Source organism: Mauremys reevesii, linkage group 7 (genome assembly GCF_016161935.1).
Source record: "Mauremys reevesii isolate NIE-2019 linkage group 7, ASM1616193v1, whole genome shotgun sequence".
NCBI classification, from domain to species: domain Eukaryota; kingdom Metazoa; phylum Chordata; order Testudines; family Geoemydidae; genus Mauremys; species Mauremys reevesii.
In genome coordinates, this window is record NC_052629.1 from 86,947,516 (window position 1) to 86,972,111 (window position 24,596).

Genomic DNA, 24,596 nt, shown 5'->3' on the forward strand with positions numbered 1-24,596 from the left:
TGTTCTATAAGCCATGTGATTTGGCATTAATTATATCACTTTCTTTAATTCCTTTTTAACAGAGTCTGGTATCAGCCATTTCATTATTTTCCCTGGATCCAGTGGCATAGCCAGGTTTTTAGTGTAGGGGGAGCAAACAGATGGACAGCAAGTGAGGTGCTCTGAGTGAGGGGAACCACAGGTTTTCAAATGCTCTCTGGCCACACACCCCTTGGCTCCTCCTCTGGCCACACCCCCCGACCGGACACCCCCGCTCACTTTCCAGGGAGCGCTTGGCCCCTGAGCCGAGGAGCCAGCCCCCTCACTCCTCTGGCCGCATCTGCCGCCCCCGCATGGCTCCTCCGGCTGTGTGGCTTCCGCGCCTGCCACCCTGAGGGGAAGCAGCTGCTTCCTCTGAACCCCGCTAGCTACGCTACTGCCCGGATCAGCGCCAAACTGACAGGTCCATGATAACCCAGGTCATTTTATTTACCCTTTTTAAATATTGGCACAATATTGGCTTTCCTCCAGCCCTCTAGAAAATTCCAGTCTTCCAAGACTTATTGGGAATCAGCATTAATGGTCCAGAGAGTTCCTTAGCTGGCTCTTTTAAAACTTGTGGATGCTTATTTAAAAAAAATGTCTTAGAGTAGCTCTCATTTAACAACCTCCTGAGGGACTGTTGGAATTGAAACTTTTTCATCATCTGGCTTTTCCCTAAATACAAGACAGAAATATTTATTGAACACATCTGCCTTATCTGCATTTTATTGACATTTCTACCATTTCCATTTAGTAGTGGGCCAATACCCTTTATAGGAATCCTTTTGTTCCTAACAAGAGAAACCGAGCATGGGGAACCCAGCACTTGGGCTTTCCCCTTAGTTCAGACTGCTTAAGCAAATGCTGTGCCTGAGCACCATCATTGGTGTTGGTTTCCTGGAGCAGCCTCCAACCAAATGCAATGGAGTCCCACATACACAACCTGGCTTAGGGGGAGCAGCTAGTGGCAGCAGTGTTCCCCAGCGGCTGATGCCCTCCAGGAGTGAGGCCCTGGGACAGGGAGCCCTTTGGAGGAGAAGGCTGGAAAAGGCAGGGAAATGGACCCTTGGCTGGGGCATGGATAGGTTGACTTCCAAATGTGCCTTCCTTTTCCTGACCAGCTGGGGGGACAGTGCTGGCCCTGCTGCCTCTAGGCCTGTCCCTTCAACATCTGCTTTAGGAGTTCACACTTGTTACTGGGTTGGGGAAATCTAATTCTAGAACACACCACTAGTTTGGGGTCTCTGCCCTGCTTCTTGACAGTCTGCCCTGGGGCTGGCACTCACAGTCATGAACTACTCCAGACAGCATGTCATGAGGTGAATATATTGTATGACCTAGAGAACCCCACATAGGCAGAGGTATCAATTCTATGAGAATGATGATGCAAGGGTGCCTGCCCAGGGAAATGACCTGACACTAGCTGTGTGATGGGTGGAATCAAAAGCTGCAAGTCAGCATATTTCTTGGCTTGGGAATGGATCCCCTACTGCAAGGCTGTGGGGAGGAAATGTCATCAAGCAACATTCAGAGGCAAAATACAAAGTAAATACAAGGACTATTGAGCAGTGCTGGCAGCAGATGTTGGCTGAGCAGGATGCAAATTGTAATCATCCTCTCCCTGAAAATAACAGGGGACGTGAGCCATGCAGAGTTCATCTTCTCTGTGGTGCACTAGCCTTCTATGTTTGCCTCTTCTTTTCCTCCTGGGAAGTGGCATGTTTTATACCTTTCATGAAAGTGTTTGTATTTCAAAGCATTCCAAAGCCTAGGAGTCATATGCTGATCCAGAGGCTAATCTTTCATCTGTCCTAGGTATTCTTGCTCTCATTGTCTGTAAGTCTCAGAGGGATGAAACTAGTGGGGAAGTTAATGGGCCCGATGTAGATCTCACACTGGTTTTATACCAGTGTATCTCTATGAACTTCAATGGAGTGATTCCTCATTTATATCACTGTAAGGGAGATCACAATCAGGCCCATTCCCTCAAGCGAAGTACAAAGAAATTAGATAGAAAATAAATCAGAGTTCGAAACCAAAGAAACCCCAAACCCTTGTGCATAATTAAATCCCCATTTCTATAATTAGTTCCATGCAAGGGAACATGAAATGTGTTTTAAGCAATCAGAGAAAAAACTTAGGGGAGAATGTGAACCTTATTTATTATAATAAATGGGAAATTCCTGATTTTCTATATTTTGGGGCCATGTTTTTTTATACAATTAAAATACTGTCTTGCATCCTTCCCAATTGCTCATAGCAACTTAAAGGATCTTTTCTTTCCTGTCAAAGCATTAATTAGGGGATTATCAAGTAGTTTTGGCCAGAACAAGAGAAACTGATCTCCTATAAAAAGGTATCAGTCTCGTGTACAAATGTCTTCCAGGGTGACTTCTTATTGTTTTATATAGTCATTGATGATACACCTTTTAGCAGGCCTCAAGACTTTTTTTTACGTTTACAGAGGGATTATGCATACCTTAGGCACTATAAATAATGATATGAAAAGGGAATACTTTACTCACGACCGACCGGGATGGAACACAGCAGCTATTTAATAATGCCTGTCAATGTCATGCCACTGTTTTAAGAGCAGGAGGGAAAAACTTCTGATGCAGTTGAAAACACAGCAGAAGTTTGGGAACGCAGAATGCAATTCCCTAAAGCCATGGTATACAAAAGCCATCAGATTGTCTCTGAGGAAAATTGTACGCAGAGTTGTTGTAGCTGTGTTGGTGTCAGAGTTGGTGTCAGGGTATTAGCAAGACAAGGAGGGTGAGTTAAGAGCCATTGATAAGCTCGAAAGCTTGTCTCTCAACAGATGTTGGTCCAGTGAAAGATATTACTTCTCCCACCTGGTCTCTTCCATGAGGAAAATTGTGAGATATGGACTATTAGGACTGCAAGGGCAGGCCACCCCACAGCAGGAGGGGAACACTGCTGAGTTCACTAAATGACATAGTACACTGGAAAAGCTTGGTTAAATTTTGTGTCATAAGAAACGTAAGAAATGGACAAAATTAATAAAAATATATAGAGAGATATTTCACTTTAAAGAGACTCTGGCCCTGCTCCTGCAAACACTGATGCACGTGCATGGATGCAGTTAGTTCTGTTGAAGTCAAGGGCACAGCTCCTGTCTGTAAAGAGAAGCACAGGCACAAAGGGTTTGTAGGACCAGGGCCTAAGAGTTTTCCACAAGTAACACCATTGTTTAAATAAATGGGAGGAAAAAGGCACCAACAGCCAAAAAATTTAATAAGACTGACTAGCACTTGCCAATGACTCTGAAAGATTGTGGCTTGTGAGTGTTTCCATCATCACCTTAGGGACTATTGATGCAGACAATGCTTTAACTGACCTATTCTATTTGCCCTGGTATCTGAAGGCCACATGCATAGCATAAATAAGGGCCTATCATGCACCCAACATGGGTGAAACTCCCATCGACTCTAGTAACTGGGTCCTAAGTGGAATAATGTATGTTTTTTAAATGCTAGCAGCAGTCTCTGCAAAAGATCAAAACCATCATCCCCCTCCACCAACATTGCTCTGCTGGAGTACTGCATTCATGGGCCCAGTTCTCCATTCAGCTGCATTTCATGCAATTGTTTACACCAGTGCAAATGCTGCTCGCTCAGAATGCTAGCACTGTGCCCTCCCTGTGCAGCGCTGTGAATGCAGGCTAAAGGGAATTAGGCTTCAGTTATCTGTACATGGTATGCAGTGCAATGTAATACTCCTCCTCTGGGATTCACAAATAACATTCCTGGAGCCTTGTACTTAGTATTTTTGAAAGGAATTTGAATACCCAGTGGAATTCATCCTGTAGGGGAGCATTTCCAAACTCCATCTGCTGCATGTAGTTATCTGAATTTCATGGAGAGCAGATGTACGATACTCCCAACATAAGCATGATATGGTGGATTACCAGGCAAATGTATCTTTCATATTAAGGTGCTCATTACCATGTCCCACATCCTGCACTGCAGGTATATCTGAGGCAATCACTAAATGGTGGATTGTCCTAACAACTTGGTTTCTTGAGTCCTTGTCTGTAAATTACAGTAGTATGTATCTATCTCATCCCCAGGAGAAGGATATGACAGGAAGGATTCCAGCTGCTGATCAGGGAGTGCTGTAAGCTTCTCTCTAGGATGGTTTCACAGCAGCCAAGTTTCATGTATCCTGCCTGACTCTCATTCATCTGGCAACACATCTTGCCTCCCCACAGCCTAGCTGAATCCTCCTGCATCAGACTGGGCTGCAAGGATGGCCCTGTGGCTGCTTCTCCCCACTGCAGTGCCTGCTCTACAGGCAGCCAGAGGAGGAGGAGACAGCAGCAGAGCAGAGGAAGCAGACGCAGCTAATGGAAGCGGAGCAGAGCAGGGCACAGTACTGGCCTCAAGCTCCTCTACCTGTCCCATGCCCAGCTGATTGCCATCTTCTTTCTCACCCTCCTAGGCTCCACCCAACAGTACCCTCAGATATCCTGGCACCCACCCACCTGCCCATCCATCCCAACCACCTAGCACCCACCCATGTAACCCAGTATCCCCAGACATCCCAGCACACACCTACATCAGCCATAGGTGCCCAGTTTTGTGAAGCCCGATGGCCTTCGCTCAGCTGCTGTCAGTGCCACTCTTTCATCCGTGAGAAACATTGCACACAAAACATTGCCACTTAGATGGCTTTCAAACCAGCAATTGCTCATTGGCAATTACCTTTAAGGAAAAGCTCATTTTCTTTTCTGTTAAATTAAAAACACTGTTTAATTACATGGGAATTTATGAGAAACCTGCTTTTTGGTGTCACGGGAACTGAGCACTAGTACATAAGAAAGGCCGTACCGGGTCAGACCAAAGGTCCATCTAGCCCAGTATCTGTCTACCGACAGTGGCCAATGCCAGGTGCCCCTGAGGGAGTGAACCTAACAGGCAATGATCAAGTGATCTCTCTCCTGCCATCCATCTCCATCCTCTAACGAACAGAGGCTAGGGACACCATTCTTACCCATCCTGGATAATAGCCATTTATGGACTTAGCCACCATGAATTTATCCAGTCCCCTTTTAAACATTGTTATAGTCCTAGCCTTCACAACCTCCTCAGGTAAGGAGTTCCACAAGTTGACTGTGCGCTGCGTGAAGAAGAACTTCCTTTTATTTGTTTTAAACCTGCTGCCTATTAATTTCATTTGGTGACCCCTAGTTCTTATATTATGGGAATAAGTAAATAACTTTTCCTTATCCACTTTCTCAACATCACTCATGATTTTATATACCTCTATCATGTCCCCCCTTAGTCTTCTCTTTTCCAAACTGAAGAGTCCTAGCCTCTTTAATCTTTCCTCATATGGGACCCTCTCTAAACCCCTAATCATTTTAGTTGCTCTTTTCTGAACCTTTTCTAGTGCTAGAATATCTTTTTTGAGGTGAGGAGACCACATCTGTACACAGTATTCGAGATGTGGGCGTACCATGGATTTATATAAGGGCAATAATATATTCTCAGTCTTATTCTCTATCCCCTTTTTAATGATTCCTAACATCCTGTTTGCTTTTTTGACCGCCCCTGCACACTGCGTGGACATCTTCAGAGAACTATCCACGATAACTCCAAGATCTTTTTCCTGACTCGTTGTAGCTAAATTAGCCCCCATCATGTTGTATGTATAGTTGGGGTTATTTTTTCCAATGTGCATTACTTTACATTTATCCACATTAAATATCATTTGCCATTTTGTTGCCCAATCACTTAGTTTTGTGAGATCTTTTTGAAGTTCTTCACAATCTGCTTTGGTCTTAACTATCTTGAGTAGTTTAGTATCATCTGCAAACTTTGCCACCTCACTGTTTACCCCTTTCTCCAGATCATTTATGAATAAATTGAATAGGATTGGTCCTAGGACTGACCCTTGGGGAACACCACTAGTTGCCCCTCTCCATTCTGAGAATTTACCATTAATTCCTACCCTTTGTTCCCTGTCCTTTAACCAGTTCTCAATCCATGAAAGGACCTTCCCTTTTATCCCATGACAGCTTAATCATTTAAAAAGCGGCATTTGTTGTGAGACAGTAATAGGAATAGTAGCATCTTGTAGGGTTCTAGTCACTAGGGCACTGATTCAGCAAAGCACTTAGGCACATGCTTCAATCCATCCCCATTCAGGAACGAACTTAAGCACCTCCATGGGATTTAAGCATGTACTTCAAGACAAACACATGGTTACGTGCTTTTCTGGATAGGGATGGTTTGCTGAATTGGGACTTAGCAGCTAGGGCCATCACCCACTCTGGTAAAGGCTTCCCAGGCCTAGGATAGTAGGCATCTTCACAATACCAAATAATAACATGGGACTGTAAAAAGGTTCTTCAATGGGAATCCAGCATTGGGGATGTACAGCGATCAATGTTTATATAAAAGAATAGGATTTCCAATGATAAAATCATTCTGTAAATCAAGGCACTCATTGGAGAAAAGAGGTGCCTAATCTGACATTTTAAAATTAAAAAGCATCACTGGGAGCTTTAAAAGACATCCCGGTGAAATGAAATAGTGGCTATTCAGTAGAAATGCTAGCTTGCTCATTCCCCGTTCGCACCCTGCTACCCTCCCTTTTGTTAGCCACACCTGTTTGATTAATTTGTATTGTATAGCAAAGAGACAGGGTCAGTTTTTCAAAACCCATCAGACCTATTTTCAAAAATTACTTATGTACTTGACGTTCAATGAGATTTAGGCTCCTAAATCACTTAGGCACTTTTGACAGTTTGACTTCAACTTAAAAAAGGAGACACAAATTACAGAGCTGGCCTTATTAGCTAGCTATTAATTTCACAGAAACTACCAACATGTGTCTGAGTTTCCTCCAGGAGTGTGGAGCAAAAGCACATTTAATAATCAGATGTTTTGTTCCTCAAACATCAGTTCTGTTCACAGGAACACAAGTTTAAACTGGTGTATGCTGCCAATTACTGGACAATCTATAGAAAAATGTAATTGACAATTATGTAATCGAAGCAAAAAAGGAATGAGTTAAAAGTAACCATTCATTTTCTTATATGGTTACTGCTGTACAACAGAGGTTCTCAGTGTAAAATGGAATGTACACAATATATTTTTCTATCAAACAAGCTCTTTGAATGCACAACCTGTCAGACACACATTCGTAATGAGGTAATAAAGGAATCCTCTTGCATTTATATTGCATGTATATGACACCTGTCTTGTTGGAAGATGATGCATTTTTCCAGATTAATCTGTATGTAAATTAGCATTGACAAATAGTAGGTTAGTCTTGAGGGAAAGTGGGGCATTAGCATGAAAAGCAACCAAAGGAGACTAGAAGATAAAGCAGCCCTCTTCCCTGTTCCCCATTTCATTTTATGTCTGGCAACTTCTTATTCCCTCCTCCTGGTTACTTTTCCTATAATAGATCTTATTTTTGCCCTCTTGATATGTAACTAATACCCGCTTACATTGAATTACACTGCTGTGAGCTGCCTTTCTGATGTTTACTGCCATTTATAGGGAAACTTTCAAAAGTGTCTAAGGAGTTTAGAGCAAAAGTCCCATTTACACTTTCAAGGACACATGTGCTCCTAAATCCCTTAGGCACCTGCCACATTGCCTCTGAATTTGGCCCTATGACTTAAACAGGAATCATGCCAACTACCAATGAGATGTACAGTTACCTCTGACATGATAGCTTCTTAATGCATTGCATTATAATACCAATAATAGCTAATAACATACTGACATCTATATAAAATGTTCCATCTGATCTCACTGTGTTTCACACTGTCTCAGCCTCTCAACTAGAATTGAGTGAATTTTTTGGCTGAAGTTATTTTGGCAAAAGTGCAAATTCAGTAACATTGAAATATTTAATGAATTCATGTCAGTGTCACTGAATTGTTTGGTATAGAAAACAAACAAGCAAAAACCAATGCTTACAAAAATCAAAATGTTTTGATTTTTTTAGTTTGAAACAACTTTTCATTTCAAAATTTCTTTTTCATTTTATTTTTAAAAAACCCAAACATGTCTGAACATGGTCAGCAGGGATTTATTCAAAACTAAAGGCTTTAATTGCCCTGAAATGATATTTTTTTCTTTACTTTTCTACATTGTCAACAAACCAAAAAAGCCATTATTTTTCCAGCTCTACCCTTACCATCTCTGTTAGGTAGCTATGTAAAATATTATCCCCAGGTGATATAGGGGAGAAAGTGAAGCACAGAGAAGCTCAGAGACTCACCCAAGAAGTCTTTATCCCAGAATGCAGATCTCCTGACTCCTGGGCCAGATCCTGCAGCCTTTGTTTATGTGCGTAATCCTTGCTGGCTCGGGACCCTAATCCTGTGCCTTAAACTCAAAACCAGCCTTTCTCTGTACAAGAACAACAAACCATAGGACAGGAAGAGAAAGAAAATGCAAGTAGTGGCTAACAAATGCTCTTTACTCACAGCACTCCAAGTATGTCAGGATCTGCAGTTTTACGTCTTATCTGGACAGCACCTGCAGCAGCATGAGGCCCCTTGCCACCGTTCTGGGCCATTTGGTTCCATATTTACTCAGAGGAAGGAGTGTGTGTACCTTTTATTTCAGTGGGCTGAATAGAGCTGTCTGGCATTTTGTTTTGGCTGTATTCGGGCAGACTTCATTCACAAATGGAGTAAGGTTCACAGCATGAAATTAAAAGGCAGAATATTCGGCGTGTAGGACAGAATGGTAATTGCTGACAAGAAGAGGTCTGAAAACCCTGTAAGGCATATCAGACTGGAGAAATGGTTTCCATGACAACAAAGCCGCAAAAATTGTTGCCTTCATATTGATTCTGGTGATGGAGGAACCAGTTTGGGGGAGGGTGGGTGGGGAAGAAGTTTTCATATTGAAGGATTGGGTTTTTTTTATTTAAATAATTCCAGAAATAGCTAGACCCAATGCAAGCAATTGCCTTGTCTGAATCAGGTTGGGGTGCATTCTGTTAATTGTGCATACTGGGATAAATCCTGCACTGCAACCTGGAAGGTATGTGCAGCGGTCTTTCCCTTGCACAAGTTGTGAATGTGATTTGCCTAAACAGTGTTGAGGGTGCACACCCCAGTGCAGCACAGAGCTCGGTTCAGTAAGGGTTCACTGAGCAGTAAATTAATCATAAGGCATATTTGAAGAGGGGCAAGAATGAGTTAGGTCTGCACTAGTCAGTGGGATAGAGAAGCCTCAGCATAGTAGCTCCTCTGCATATGAGTAGTCCATTAAAAATAAGCATGTACTTAAGTCCCTTGCTAAACTGAGGCCTGAAGTCAGATCCTGGAGCCACGTAGCAGGCCCAAAAGCACAGCCTCCAAATAAACCCAACAATGGTGAAATTGAAAGAGGCGAGATGTTACCAACAGCTGTATGTGTTAATAAATACTGCACACATGTTCAATGATATAGTGACCCCATTGCAGCTGCCTTTGGGATCTTGTCTGTTGTTTGATCTGTAATCGGACTTCTTTATTACATTACATTTTTCCCTCCTTTCCCTGCACTTTTATTTAAAAATAGTAGTTCCATTCTGAAACAATTGGGGAAATGTTTTATGTGAGTGGTGCTGTATTACCAAACTCTACAAGCATTGTTCCTCTGTGGGACAAAAACACACATCCAGAGTAAGCAGTAAATTAAATACGTAACTACGTTTCTAAAAGAATCCTTTAATTATGTTCATCTACCATCCAGTCATGGGTTCTCTGCAAGTGGCAAAATCCATTTTTCTGAGTCCTCTTGATGATGATCTGTCTCTTTTATTCTTCTTTGTGTACAATATGCTGGATGGGCATCTGCTTACAAATAAGCAAGTTATATGAGTTCCATGGCACTTTTTCCCACTTATAAATTTATAACCAAGATAACAATGACACCCATAAATTCTAAGGCCAGAAGTCTGATCTGCTGCATTACGCAGGCTATAGAACTTCCCCAACATAATTCCTAGAGAATATCTTTTAGAAAAACATCCAATTTTGATTTAAACAGAGAGAACGATTGTCTCTCTCCTTAAAAAAAAAAAAAGAAAATTGTCCTGAAATTTTCAGCTAATCAAGTAAGGTATCAGGCTGCAAGTCATTGGGCAAAAGTGTTAGAATTCTATGAAAGTGTTAATATTCTGTTTTCACTTACATTTAGTAGGTCAGCTTGAATTCCACAGTCCTGTCACCTAAACAGCAAATGGAAGGCCATGTATATCTATTAAAAAATCAGTGCTCACAACAATTAAATCTCTGCTTATTGTCAATTGACATAGTTATTTTCCTTGTTGAACTTGTGTGGTAAAATAGGGATTTAAATGGAAATGTGGCTTGTTTCATTTTAATGGAACTTCTGAAAGCCACTGAAGGAGCAAACAGAAGGCACAAGCCCATAAACAGTTACAAAGTGGCAATTTGCTTTTTTCACCACAGTGAGGCACCAGCCAATCAACTCTTTGGTTCCCAATGGAGCATATGCTGCTAATTATAATACAAATAACCCCACTTTCATTTGGGGAATCTCACCATGCTCTATAAAGTATTAACTGATTAACCCTCTCGACCCCTCTGTGAAATAGTCACCATACTACTCCCATTTTAAAGGGGGTGGGTGGGAAGAAACGGACAAGCAAAGTGACTTGCTGGAGGACACATAGGTGAAAGCAGTGCCCTGCTACTGACTCACTTCTTTAGAGCAGTCAGAAATTAGATGGAGGACAATAGGCTTTTAATGCATAATGGGTGGAATTAAGCGCCTTAGTTGTGCATAGACCATTCACTGGCTTTCTGCACGGGAGGAATTTCTCCTGAAAGAAACAACATTTGAATAAAGTTTTGTGTTTTAGGCTCTGAGATCCAGGGCCAGCTCCTTGGCTGCTGTGAACTGGCCTAGGGCTCTTGGAGTCATTGGATCCATGCCAATTGACACCCAAAGTATTTAATAGTGATTAGACAGTTACACACAGCACAAATCACCAAATGTCCCCACTGAGAATAAACAGGAATCAATGGGGCTTATTTGATGCATTAGCAAAGCAGGCCATATTCACCACAGCAAGGAACTGTGTGTGACCCTTTCCTGAGACTCAGCAGCAGAAGCTGGTGCAGCAGCAGGTGTATATTGGAGTTAATTAGGATAGGACACTTGGCTGGATGTTTTGTGGGAGCTTATTAATCTTATGTTACACTAGCTAGTGGAGCTGACTGAGGAAATCAAGCAGCCCATTAATAACCATTCATCCCCATTTATAATAATAAGACTTAACACTTAGGAAGCACTTTTTGCTGCTTTGAAGCACTCTACAGACATTTAACTAATGAAGGCCCATACTCCTCAGTCACCCCACCCCTGGCAGGAGAGAGAAAAGTATTATAATCCTTATTTTACAGTTATAAAGCTGAATATCCAACACTTGTTTGTGTGGCTAGATGCAATTAGTTGAGCCTGGATAAGAACTGAATAGCTCCTGACTTCCAGTCTAGTGTTCAATACACTGGACACTGCCTCTCTACGGGTATGTGCATGGACTAGCCAACCCCAGCTAGCTTGAATCCAGCTGGCTCAGGAAACCGGAGCAGTGAAGATAGGGTGACCAGACAGCAAGTGTGAAAAATTGGGACAGGGGCTGGGGGGGAGGGAATAGGAGCCTATATAAGAAAAAGACCCAAAAGTTGGGACTGTCTCTATAAAATTGGGACATTGTGGTCACCCTAAGTGAAGACAGCACAGCACAGGCATCTGAGCACATTAGCAAGCTGTGCTGGGCTTGTACACCACACAGCGAAGCCTGTGCTGAGATCTCTTCCCTGCTATTGTTACCTGTGCCAGCTGGATTCAGGGTGGCTAGGTAGGCCAGCCCATGCACAGCTTTTGCTGTGCAGACATTACCTAACGGTGCAGAACTGTATTTGTCAATAATTTGAACTCCATGATGTGAAGGATTCTGCTGTGTTCACTCAACAGAGCAGCTTTATTATCCTAAAATTATTTGTAAAATATATTTATTTGAGGAAAAGAAACGTTAGATTTCACTTTACTACTGCTGACAAAGTAGGTATCTCCAAGCAAATAGAGGGCCAAGTTCTGCCCCCAGGAGTCAGCACAGAATGCCATTGGCACAAGGGAATTCTCAGCCAACAAAGACGGTAGAGCTGTCTCCTGGACCAGTGGCCTCTACATCCTGGCCGAGTGTATTGTCGGGTGGGGGAGTGTTCAGGGGAAAAGAGTGTGAGTAGAAGGCATGGGGTGTGTTAGATCAGCTTCTAGGCTGTTTGCTCTTATGCTGAGGCTACTGCAAACTAGCCACCCAAATCAGGGAGCTGGCAGTTTGGCACCCCCTCCCTGCATATGCACTGAGCAGAGGAGAACCTATGAATTATTGACCTTAGGAAACATCTGACAGGGTGTGCTCTTACAAGTGGTTTTTAATCAGGCTGGTAGATCCAATGACTGGGAGTATTCACCTGAGTAAGAACTAATCACAAGGAATAATTTGCAGAACCAGGCCTTTGGATGCTCTTTCTGCTGGTAGTGACACTTCTGGGCATGCTGTGGCAAATACAGATATTCCAGTGTGATTGTACTTGGAGGACATGTGTTCTGGTTTTGAGGGTTACCTGAGATACAAGCAGGTAATGAAGTGAATGGCCATTAGCCCTTCAGTGGAATCCTCTGCTGGGTGATCACACAATAGCCGGCTTAAGTGTGCTGTAGAGTTTCATTTTCATGATCACAGTATTGTGTATAAAATTACTGTGTAAGAGGAGGTGCCGGGTTATCTTGTCGGAGCTGCTCAACACTTGTCAGCCCCTCAATATTATTAACAACAATTGAGATAATTCTACATCTTGTCAAGAGTTTCTAGATAAGGTGCATGTGTCTATGCTAATGTATCTAACTGTATACAAGGCCACATTGGAAACACATGGTTCAGTGGTGCAAGACAGGAGATCCTATTTAAGATAATGCACTCATCTGTAATGACTGATCATGTAACATTTTGGATATGAAATATGAGCTAATATTAAGCCAATTATATTTAGAAAATAAATTATTTCTAAAGCATTTTCTTGACTTATAATAGGATCCTACAATACCTTTCCTAACAGTTGTATTTGAGCTGATGTTTAACAAAAATGTTGATTCTTCTGAACCAATTATGTCAATATAAAAAGCAACCATTTCTGAGCACTATGTAAATTTACACCCTGGAAAATAAACACAATTTATGGTGTGATGGAAGTAATATAATTCAGTTATTAAAACACACTTTTCTTCATTGGATTTCAGTCTATAGTATGTATTGTTTGCTTTTTCAACCTTTTAGTTGCAAGGACAGCTGGCTAAGCTAAGCATTAGTAAGACACCAGGTGTGTTAAATAAAACATACCAAGATCATACTCTAAATGGTGTGGCCCTATAACAAGTAAAGTGCTTGTGGAAAAGCTGGTGTCATTGGTTAATGAAAATATTCGGGGATCTAAACACAATGGCTACATAACATTCCCATCAGAAGAGCCATACCAGTTTATAAGAATGTGAAGGAGCTGAGCAATCAAATGTTGACATAAACAATATTTAGAACTTTGAAATTCTCTAAAACAAATCATCCTTCCCCTCAACAGTAGCAACAGTAATTAGCAATTGCAGGGTAATACCGTAAATATAAGAATATTTTGTACTTGCTTTAAAAGCACAGGGAGTGTTTCTCTTCTTGCCTGCACACGCATACTTGTTTAACTCCACTGATTTCAATGGACTTACTCCTAATGCACACTGTGTGAGTTAGAGGCCTCATGAGCTCAGTCTTCACAAAGCCCTGCTGATGTATATTAGATTATGTTACCCTCGTGCAAATGAGGAAAGTGAGGCACAGATGGGGGACCATGTAAGTGCTGGATTTAGAAACTCAGGAGTTCCTGGCTCCTAGTCCTGTGCTCAAACTGTGTTCATCCCATAGACCCTCACCCTGCAAACACTTATGCACATGCTTAACTTTGCTACCATGAGTAGTCCCGTGGTTTCATTTGATTGATAGATCAGGGCCCTATTGTCTGATCTATAAAAGTCTATTGACTTTACTGGTCTTTGAGCCAGTCTATAAGCCTGATCCAGTTTTCCAGCACCAGCACTGTTGGCTGTTCCTTTCACGTTGAATGCAAAGAAACCAGACTGGGGCCCGAGCCATTGACTGGAGTATTGAGTGACCCCTCTGATCCTGGCTATTGGGTATATTCAGTCCATGTTGCTAACATGGGAATTTTGTAAGAAGATTTTCAGGTCACCTTAATCATGGCTGATTTGTGTATATCTTGTTCTATTATTACTATATTTACTAGATATGGCAGAGCAGCCTGAAAAATAAAACTAGCTTGAATCTCCGTTCATCCCTTGATACAAATCCTAACCGCTCCCAAGACTTGGGTACATTCAGCTATGTGCTCCAACTCCCGCCCTTCTCCTGCCAAACTTTTTGTGTGTCAGTAGCTCCTTCGACTCTCCACCAGGCTTCAACAGAAGTTTTGCCTGCAGCACTGGACCATAAGAAAAGGAGCACAGTCAACCACACAAACCTCTTTAAAGTGGTTCTGAATTAATGCCCCTACATGCTTTGTACTCTTTCCCACCACTGCACAGACTACAAAAATGAATGCTCCTAGAAGGCCTGGGCCAAAATAATGTTGCATCTTAAGTGGCAAGAATCTTTAACTGGTGGGTTGAAGCAGCACACATATTAGGATGTGGATATAGATGAAGAAGTCTATAGAGGCTTTCTAATATATGATGATACTGGCAAAGTCCAAACCCATTAATGAATAGCAATATGTTGCTTTAAGGTACAAACTTTTAAACCAGGATTCCAGTTTAGGAGCGCCCTACAATGTTTGACTTTTGCTATATCACTCCATTTACCTTGGCTGCCATTTCACTGCTTCCTGACAGACTCTGCTTTTTCTGACAGCTGAGTGCTTGCTGCATGGCTGCACAAGGAAGCTGGCCAATGTTGTTTGGTTTAGGAAACGACGTATGTTATTTGTTTTGGCCAGAATACGTGCAATGGTTATAGTCTTGCATATACATGATGCTTTACAAAACTGGGTTTTATAAATGCCATTTTAGAGGTGGGGAATGGAGGCACAGAGAGGTCAAGTGACATGTCTGCAGTCATAGAGTTACTCTGTGGCAGAGTCAGGAAAGGAATCTAACTAGGAATCCAGTTACCTGCCCTAACAATTAGAGCAGTGGTTCCCAAACTGGGGTTTGAGAACTCCTGGGGGTTCACAAAATGTTACAGGGGATTCTTGGGGGGGGAATTCCCTAATGGTGGACAGAGCTGTCCCTAGGGACCCCGGGCAGCACGGGGCTAGCGGCCTGGAGCCCCTGGACTTACAAGAGCTAAGCAGATCAAAGCAAGCAGATCTATTACAGTGAGGAGATTTAAACTTCAAGACTCTTTATAAGAAATGGAAAGGGAAGTGGATATTGTTTGCTGTTTTTAAAATTAAATAGGCAGCTAGTATTTTTAAAATTATTATGACGAACAAGTTTAAGCTTTGTTGCAATGTGCGTCGTTTGTCTGGACTGCTCAAGACCTGAATGCTTGTGTAGGAGGAACTCTTTGAGTTGGCCTCTTAAATACCATCATGCTGTTTCACATCTGATGCTCCTTGATGAAACATAGGAGCCTTGTCTTATAACAGGCTTATTCAAAGTGATACAAACTATGAAAGTGAGATCTTGGAAGAGTGTTGCCATTTTCATAATGTAATAGAAATATACTTTAATGATAAGTAAGAACATAAGAATGGCCCTACTGGGTCAGACCAAGGGGCCATCTAGCCCAGTATCCTGTCTTCCGACAGTGGCCAGTGCCAGGTTACCCAGAGGGAATGAACAGAACAGGTAATCATCAAGTGATCCATCCCCTGTCGCTCATTCCCAGCTTCTGGCAAACAGAGGCCAGGGACACTTAATAAATAGTATGTAATAAGCATGTCATAAAAACAAATTTTATATTTCTAAGATCACTGCTTTTATAATTTATACTCAGGCAAACGAGAAAATCCCTGGAAATATTCATTTTTAGGCGGGGGTTCGTGAGACTTGACATTTTAGTGAAAGGGGTTCACAGGTTAAGTCTGGGAACCACTGCACTAGAGAATGCTGCTTCTCCTTGAAATAAACAGCACTCGATGTTGACCTTCTTATAAGCTATAAAACACAGTGCATATGTCAATCTTTGTGTCTGTTAGGTTTATTAGCATTCATATGTTGTACTACAGATTTATGAGAAAACAAACTAGAACTTGTGCAGTTTTAAGATGGTCATAAAATAGATTTAAATCACCTACAGAAAATGAAAATGTAATCAAGATGTGAAACTCCATGAAATGCTGGAATCAGGGTGGAAGAATAATATTAGTATTGATATTCTTCAGGAGACATCTCTTAGGCAGCATGGCTGTTCAGCTTCCTGCAATAATAGTGCCTAAAACCCAACAGCAATGAGCACCCTGTGAGGATATGTAATTGCTACCTTATGTGGTCCCTGAGGTTCTAATATCAGGCGAGCAGTCATGTGTGTCTTAGTCCATTGCCAAGTGCTTGAAATCACATTACAGACTCCGAAATGTGCAGCACGTTGTGTAAAGTCAGACCCAACTCCCCGAAGACTAGCTAAGTGTAAAGGCATTCCAGATGGGAATTTAATCGCTAAATTTCATGTCATATTATTTAGCAGGTTAGTTTATCCCTCATTTACTTGCCATCTGTCACTATTTCAGTATTCTGGCAAAAATGCTTGTCATTCATAAGCCGATGAAACCAGAAAGGACTTGTTACCCCAAACCCAAGGCATTCATTATAAGATGCAATTTAAAAAACAGTTACGAATGATAAAGACCCAGTTTGGTGAAATTCTGTATGAAGACTTGCTTGATAAAGTTATGGCCACAGTTGCAGCCCTGGTTTGTGTTTCTGTAAACAAAACTGCTTGTGGACGCACATCTATTTTGCACAAATGTGTGACCATGTTTTGTGAACAGATTGATGCCAAAATGAGTGCACAAAAATGGTGACATAAACAAACCATGTTTGAAAATTTGCCCTTTTGGCCCTGGTGCATTTTCCATTTTTTTGTTTGTTTGTTTTGGAGGGAAAGGGGTTAATTTCTGTGTCTGCCATTTTTTGAGTAGCATGTATGTGAATCATTGACTAGACCTGATGCAATTGGAGCTGTTTAGCTATCATAATGCAATGGGGAACTTTTCACTCACCTGAATCTCATTTTGAAGGGTGGGGGAATGGAGAGATCATATTTCACTAGCGCTTTGCAAAACCAATAGTTTTTGCTTTGCAAACTTTTGTTAGCATTTATTAACTTCATCCAGGATGACAGCGAAACCATGGACAAAATAGTGAACTCCTCTGAATTTGCCTCAAGGTGGATTGTCATTATCAAAACACAGCAGCTTTTTCATGGCAACATGGCAGTTTTTCACTTTAAAAAAAAACTTTAATTTTTGAGGAATCCAGTATATAGTTTGTGATGAATATGCCAAATATTCCATGTTTTCACAAAGCTGTAGAAACGTGGTGGTGTTTTTTTTTCCCTACAATTCACTTTGCAAGCATTTCTGCCAGTAAATTGTGCTAGGCAAAATTTTACGACCAAACGTTTTATTTTTAATGAAAAATGCAGATTTGGATCCCTCAAAACATTTTGCAAATTTGTGTCATTTTTGGGAAATTGTTCCAGTTATGAGGAGGTCGGGGTTTGGGGGAAGTCAAAATATTTCATTTCAACATTTCAAAAAAAAATTCAGCTTTTTGATTCAAAATGGCCTTTGTTTTGAAATTACCTCTAACTTTATTTTTTTAGAAAACGTAAAAAGAAACAACATTTTGCTGAACAATTTTTTTTTTTATTTTTTGACTCACTAAAATTTTTGAAAATTTAGGTTGTGAGTTGACCTGAAATGAATTCTATTTATTTCTTATTTGCAATTGCTAGTGAAGTGAAAAATCCATTATTCGCACAGCTCTAATTCTATCACTGAGAATGACAGGTGACGAGTGGAATAGCTGATCCAGAATTATAGGTGAAATGTAAATGGGAGGGAAATGGAGTAAGAAGCAGCAGAGTCCTGTGGCCTAATCTCTTTGATGAACAGTTTGGGGTTTGGAAACATCTGTAGTGGATGGTGCCTTTAGGAGATCACACCTGTAAATGCAACTGATGGGATCTAGGTGTGGTGCTGCCTGATCTCTCAGTAAACTGGGAAATGTTCCATTGGTTGGAGCCGCCTGGATTAGCTGTCTCTGTGACCAGTACTAAACTGGGGACAGTAGTAGCTAAGCTCCACCTTTGTCTCATATTTAGAACTGATTCAATTTACTATGCACTGTAAATACTGCACATACACCCCAATCCCTCAAGCTGAAATTAATACCTGCTATTAAAATGAAGAAAAAGCAAAGTGCTGGATTTCCTTATTAAAACCCAGCTCTAACTGCTAAAGGCAGAAAGTTTGTCAGTGTGAAAGGTCTGATGAGTTCTTCTTTCCAGAGGAATTAATGAGCAGAACTAATACCTTCCCTTCATACTAAGGGCCAAATCCTTCTCTCCATTGCACCAGGTCAGCTACAAGGAGAATTTAGCCCAAAGGGCCTGTATTTTACATATTCTCAGTGAAATTAAAAATCATTATTGTGCTCTGTTTTGAATCAGCCCCAGTGCTTTGACACTCTTTGGGACTAGGTACAATAGGTGTCAGGAGAAGGATAAATTCACTTTCTGGTGGTTTTTGGCCTGGGTCTCAGGTCTGTTTTGTCTGCAATGGGCAGGTCTATTGGCACAAAGAATACTTGAGCCCAGAAGGTCTGGCCAGTGGAGGATGCTACCTGTTAAGGGGAGTCTCCAGTGGCACATGGTCACCAAAGAAGCTCCTACACCGCCTCCTCCTTACCCCCAGCATGGATGGGAGAAAGGGGGAATAGCCAGGGCAATCTCTGACTACCAGAACAGCCACTGTGGGCCTTATCAGCCAGCATAATTTACAGCGCCACTAAGGCCAGGTATCAGAAGGGTTTACAGATCCGTGTTAGTCTGGATCTGTAAAAGCAGCAAAGAGTCCTGTGGCACCTTATAGACTAATGTATTGGAGCATGAGCTTTCACTTCATCGGATGCATGACTAAGGCCGTGCTATACTTTGCCAAGACCAGTTTTGCATAAAAAGGGTTCTGGGAGTGGGGAGACAAAGAGGTTTCCTTGTTCTCCCTTCCCAGCTGTGCCCAGCACTTAGTGTTTGCAGCCAACTCTCTGGCTCTAAACAATGTAAATGTAATAAATAGTTTTCTGTCTTTTTAAATCTAATTCCATGATACTAAAAATGTTAATTACATTCTGAAAATACACATGCATCTCTCTATCCGACCGGAGGAGCTCATTATTTTAAAATGAATTATATGGGCAGTTTTGCTGTGTGAAGGTTTTGAGCCAGATAGATGAGAAAATAAAGAGGATGAGTACATAGCTAGGTGTTAGTGGGCTCATATTACTAAGTGATGATTCTGCCTTGAATGTCATAGTGGATCAAGTAAAAGAACTCATTGTGAGCTGATGCTAGTGGGGACAGATGGATGGTCTTGTGAGTAAGACACTGAACTGGGACTCGGGAAACTTATATTCAATTCCTACCTCTGCCACAGATTTTCTGACTGACCTTGGGCATGTCTCTTAATCACTCTTTTCCTCAGTTTCCCCCCATCTGTTCAATATGGATAATATTTTCATAGCTCACAGAGGTTACTGTACTGATGAGTACCTAGAAAAGGCCATCATATGTTTTGATATAGTGAATAGTACAGAATGGCTCAAGCTTGGTGAGTGCTATGTGGAATATAATGACTCAACATGGGCAAAGTGGATGTCTTCCTTCTGTGCTTTTGAACTCTCCGGTCATGTACTTTTGAAAACAAAACTGAAACAAAGCCTCTGAAGTAATAGAACCCTAGTAGAATAACTGCTCTCTATATCACACATATGGCAACATAAATTAAAGAAGCAGAGGACTGGCTAGGACATAAAGGAATCACAGTTTATGAGTGGAAGACACAGCATTTAGGGATGGAGAAGCTGGATCTTGTATTATTGTGCAAAAAGAAAGAGGAGCACTGATGGAAATATCACTCCTGGGACAAGGACTGCTGTGACTCCAGATGCCAGCAATTTGTTAAACATAAAACAAAACAACATGAAATGCAAGGTATGTCACCAGAACAAAAGGTTAGGACTTCTCCCTCCGTGCCGCACTGCAAAGAATCAGAACAACTACAAAACCTCTTGGCAGCTGGGATGTCTCAGCTGGTGCCAACTCTCAGCACGCGCCTGTTACCAAGAGTGTCACACCGCTACAAAGGCAGCATCCCGCTACTATAAAAACAGCACCCCCACCATCCTGCCATGGTATAAACAGCATCCTGCTACAGTGTAAACATCCCCTCACTTACCAGTACCATTTCAAACACAGCATCCACTACTGCAGGACAGCTCAGCATTACAACAACCCTCTTCTCTCTCTTTCTTTGAGTGGTAAGTTCAAATAAGTGTTACTGAACTAAACAAGAAACAAACAGGCCTGTTAGGCATCCTTTCCTTTCATCTACTTATGACTTCTTTTATCTTCCTGCTGTCTATCAATATCTTCAAAGCACAAAGAGGCCAGATGGATACTTGGTGGGTCTCCATTGACTTTCGTGGAGTTAAAGCAGAGATTAATCGGGTTCATCGTGTCAAAAATTGTTAACAGAGATGTTGGTAATGTCAGAATTCAAGGCTTAATGTTTCTTTTTCATCTGTAGAGTGTGTCTCTCCGAGGTCATTCTGATCTCCCTGCATGGGTCCTGCCATGCAGACTGGTGAGGATTATTGCTCCCAAAGTGCCACTTTGGTCACTGCCTCCTCCTCCCATTAGTAGAACCAGTGTTATTCACCTTCAGCTTGGCCCTGGCTTGTGTATTCCATCACAGTGTTCAGCAGAGGGGTATGTTTAAAGGCGTTTAAGTCTAAGGCTACATCTACATTACAGCCGGAATGGATGCTGTGAGATTGATCCACCGGCAGTCGATTTAGTGGGTCTAGTGAAGACCCGCCAAATCAACAGCAGATTTCTCTCCAGTTTACCTCTCTACTCTACCCCCAACGAAAAGAGTAAGGTAAGTCGACGGGAGAGTTTCTCCCATCGACCCCCCATGGTGTAGACCCCACAGTAACTCGACCTAAGGTACATCGACTCCAGCTACGTTAGTCACATAGTTGGAGTTGCATAGCGCAGGTCGACTTACCACAGGAGTGTACTTGCAGAATTTTTGCGCTGTCGTTTCAATGGTGATAGTGAACCAGTGAAAGAAAAGCTCTGGTGTGTGTACTCACTTACTTCCACAGGCATCAGAGTATGTTTACATTTGCAGCACTTCCATGTTACTGAGGGCACCTATCCTACAGTGCAGTTCTCTCCATTTTGACGGTAGGTCTTGTGGAAAGGGAGATGATTGTGGAGCATCCTGGGTTCCTGCACAGCCTCCTCTCCCCAAACACTGATCAGCTCCAGTAGCTCAGCATTGATCCAGGGGAGCAGGCATTGTCACCTGGCCAGATGATAAGTGAGCACTTGCCAAGAAAACAGGAAGGGGAGTTTCAAAGTTCCCGGGGCTTTACAGGGGAAGGGGTGGAGGTCTGTCTACCTGGCATCAGAGCTGCTGGCCAGAGTGGTCACCTAGGCACTGTGGGATATCCTGCGGATGCTAAAAGCTCTGTAAACAGAAAGAACGTGTGTTTGCTTGCACATTACTGCAAAAGCATCACTGGTAAGAGCTATACACCTCTCATGGAGGTGATTTTCTTTTTGCAGTGAAACTACTGAGTTTCACTGCAAAAAGTCATTGGCAAGTATAGACACTCACATCGTCTGCGCAAAAAAGGGACTTTTTCTGCTTTAAATTGCAAGTGCAGACATGCCCTAAGAGACAGTGACAGGAGACTCTCCCATTGAGAGAGAAGGGAATGATTAGAGCTGTGCAGAGGATGGAAGTTCTGTTCCACAAAGGCTCACGTGACTACTGATGTTTGGCTTTATTCTCAGTCTGAGCAAAAACCAAAAAATTCAAAATTCTCCACAAAGGAATATATATATATATATTGATGGATCAATCAAACTATATATATATAGTTTCAGGTTGATTGAAATGTTTTCTTTCAGTTCTGACTTCTTGTATTTTGCATTAGAAAACATAACAAAAATTTAAAAATTCAAAATGAAAAGTCATTTAAAAATGGAAATGTTTTGTTCTGAATGTGGCAAATGGGACACTTCAGCATTGACTGAATGTTTTCCCTCACTCTTCTTCCAAAACAAAATTTAAAAATTACATCTCAAAGCATTTTGATTTCAACTGAACTGCATATTCCAGCAGAAAATTGTTCTGTTGATGTGTCTCCAACCAACTCTAGTAATGATGGTGATTTTGGATTAATGGAAAGGCTTTGGATCAAGTTCTTAACACACATACCACAATAATCTCGTTAAAGGAGATGCATGAGGAAAATGGAACCTTCAGCAAATGCTTTCCTTTTGTCAGTCATTTTCCTGAACCAAATACTGGCTAATCTAACTTGTGCGCCAAAGGGTCATTCTTAAACAGGAGGAGCATGATGAATGCACACTAGGGTAAGGGCAGTCTGAATTTGCTGTCAACTCTGGAAAAAGTTGTTGTGGATAACTCAGTGAAGATGTTTACGAAACGTGCAGTAGTGGTCAAAGAAACACAGTAGATGGTAGGCAATATTAAGAAGGGGATGGAAAATATTTAATTTTGTTATATAAATCAACCCATGTATTTGGAGTACTGCATTGTATTTAGGCCACTTCATTAGCAAAAATTGGGGAGGTCCAGAATAAAAGTACCCAAATGATTAGAGAGACATGTTAGCTCCCATACAGGGAGAGATTAAACAGACTAGGACTTTTCTGTTTGGAAGGAAGAAAAAAAGTAGATATGGCAGAGGCCTTAGTGTGGGAAATCCTTACAGCCACTGGATATTATGGAGACAAATGCTTTCAAATAAGGATTTATAATTAGTGAACACAGAAAACAGGATACAAATTAAAAGGGCCATCAATGAAGTTTAAAAGTTAGACTAATCATCAGCTGGGGTCAGATACATTACTGCACTATTGGTTTCATTTATGGGGCTTTTGCCCTTTCCTCCAAAGTACCCAGCATTGGTTATTGTAAGGACACTAGACCATTTGGTTCTATTGTTGCACGTTGCTATGCATGAAAGAAATGCAACCCAAATTTCTTTAATAGATAAAACTTAGAATGGGAATGAGGCTTTGTGTCTCATCATCTCATCTGTCAGCTGCAGGCTTCCACTGGCAAAGTGGAGGCTGTTACAGGCCTTTTTTTCAGCTCAGTCCATTTGTATGTTTGATTATGATTTTGTGACTAAAGATTATAGAAAATTCATCGGTCGTTTTATTTTTTTCCTGGGGTCTGACAGCTCAAGCCTTCAAAGAGACCGAAATACCGACTTATTCAGCATCTAATTGTGCACTGGAAGGGACCCAAACTGATACCTTTGTTGGTTTTCACTTTGTTACTGTGCTGCTGCCCAAGGCCTGATGGCTCACCTCAACTAGGGTGACCAGATGCCCCGATTTTATAGGGATAGTCCTGATTTTGGGGTCTTTTTCTTATATAGGCTCCTATTACCCCTCACCCCATCCCGATTTTTCACCTTTGCTGTCTGGTCACCCTAACTTCAGCACATAACTTTTCTATACTCTGATTGGTCGGGTTTTTTTTTCCAATTCCATTGTGTTTACAGTTTTTTCCAATGTTACTAGACTGCCAAGAGGGTGGGCATTCAGTTTGTCTTCCTGGGTGCTAAAGCTGTGAGACTGTCACCTGACTTTCCCTTGTTGTTCACCCAACATTGCATAGGACCATATATATTACACTGCTGTTAGGAATTGCTCTTTTCTTGGAAGGTGTAAGGGGCCCTGGCATGCTTCATTATTCCGTGGCTGGTATGGCTCCTGCAACAGGGTTGTCATTTTGGGCACTGCTGCTGATTCCTGCTGTAGCTGCGATTACCTGCCATGCTAACAGCTCAGTCCTGAAAGGTGCTGGGCACCCTCAAATCCTGTTGATTTCAATGGGATTTGTGAGTACTCAGCGTCTCTCAGGATCAGGCGCTAAAGAGATAATAAAGGTGCTGCTCTGACTGTTGTGCTACTTCGCTTCTTTGTGTGATAACGATATGGCCAAGGCGCTCTGATTCTAGCTTGGCCGGAGGCTATGCTTTACCCTCTTATGTTGGTACTGACTTGAGTGCTGCCTCTCTTGTTGGCCTTCCTGGGCTTCTTTCCTTGTTTCTCCCAGCCATACTGCATGGTGCTCAGTTATACATGTTCTTTGTGCTCACATGTTCTCCCACCCTAAAGGGGGTGGTTTCTTTTGGATTAAGTGGGGGGTGGGTTTCAGA

At 41.8% G+C, this 24,596-nt stretch overlaps 1 long non-coding RNA gene across 1 annotated transcript in view; it reads right to left on the minus strand.

The window, feature by feature from the left end:
- Positions 1–9,813: 9,813 nt before the first annotated feature.
- Positions 9,814–24,596, minus strand: part of LOC120368820 — a 42,340-nt gene continuing 27,557 nt past the window's right edge. Inside the window, exons 2-3 of the long non-coding RNA XR_005582802.1 lie at positions 10,197–10,233; positions 9,814–9,856 (exon numbers count right to left, since the gene is read on the minus strand). This is a non-coding gene — a long non-coding RNA (uncharacterized LOC120368820). The remainder of the gene's footprint in view (positions 9,857–10,196; positions 10,234–24,596) is intronic.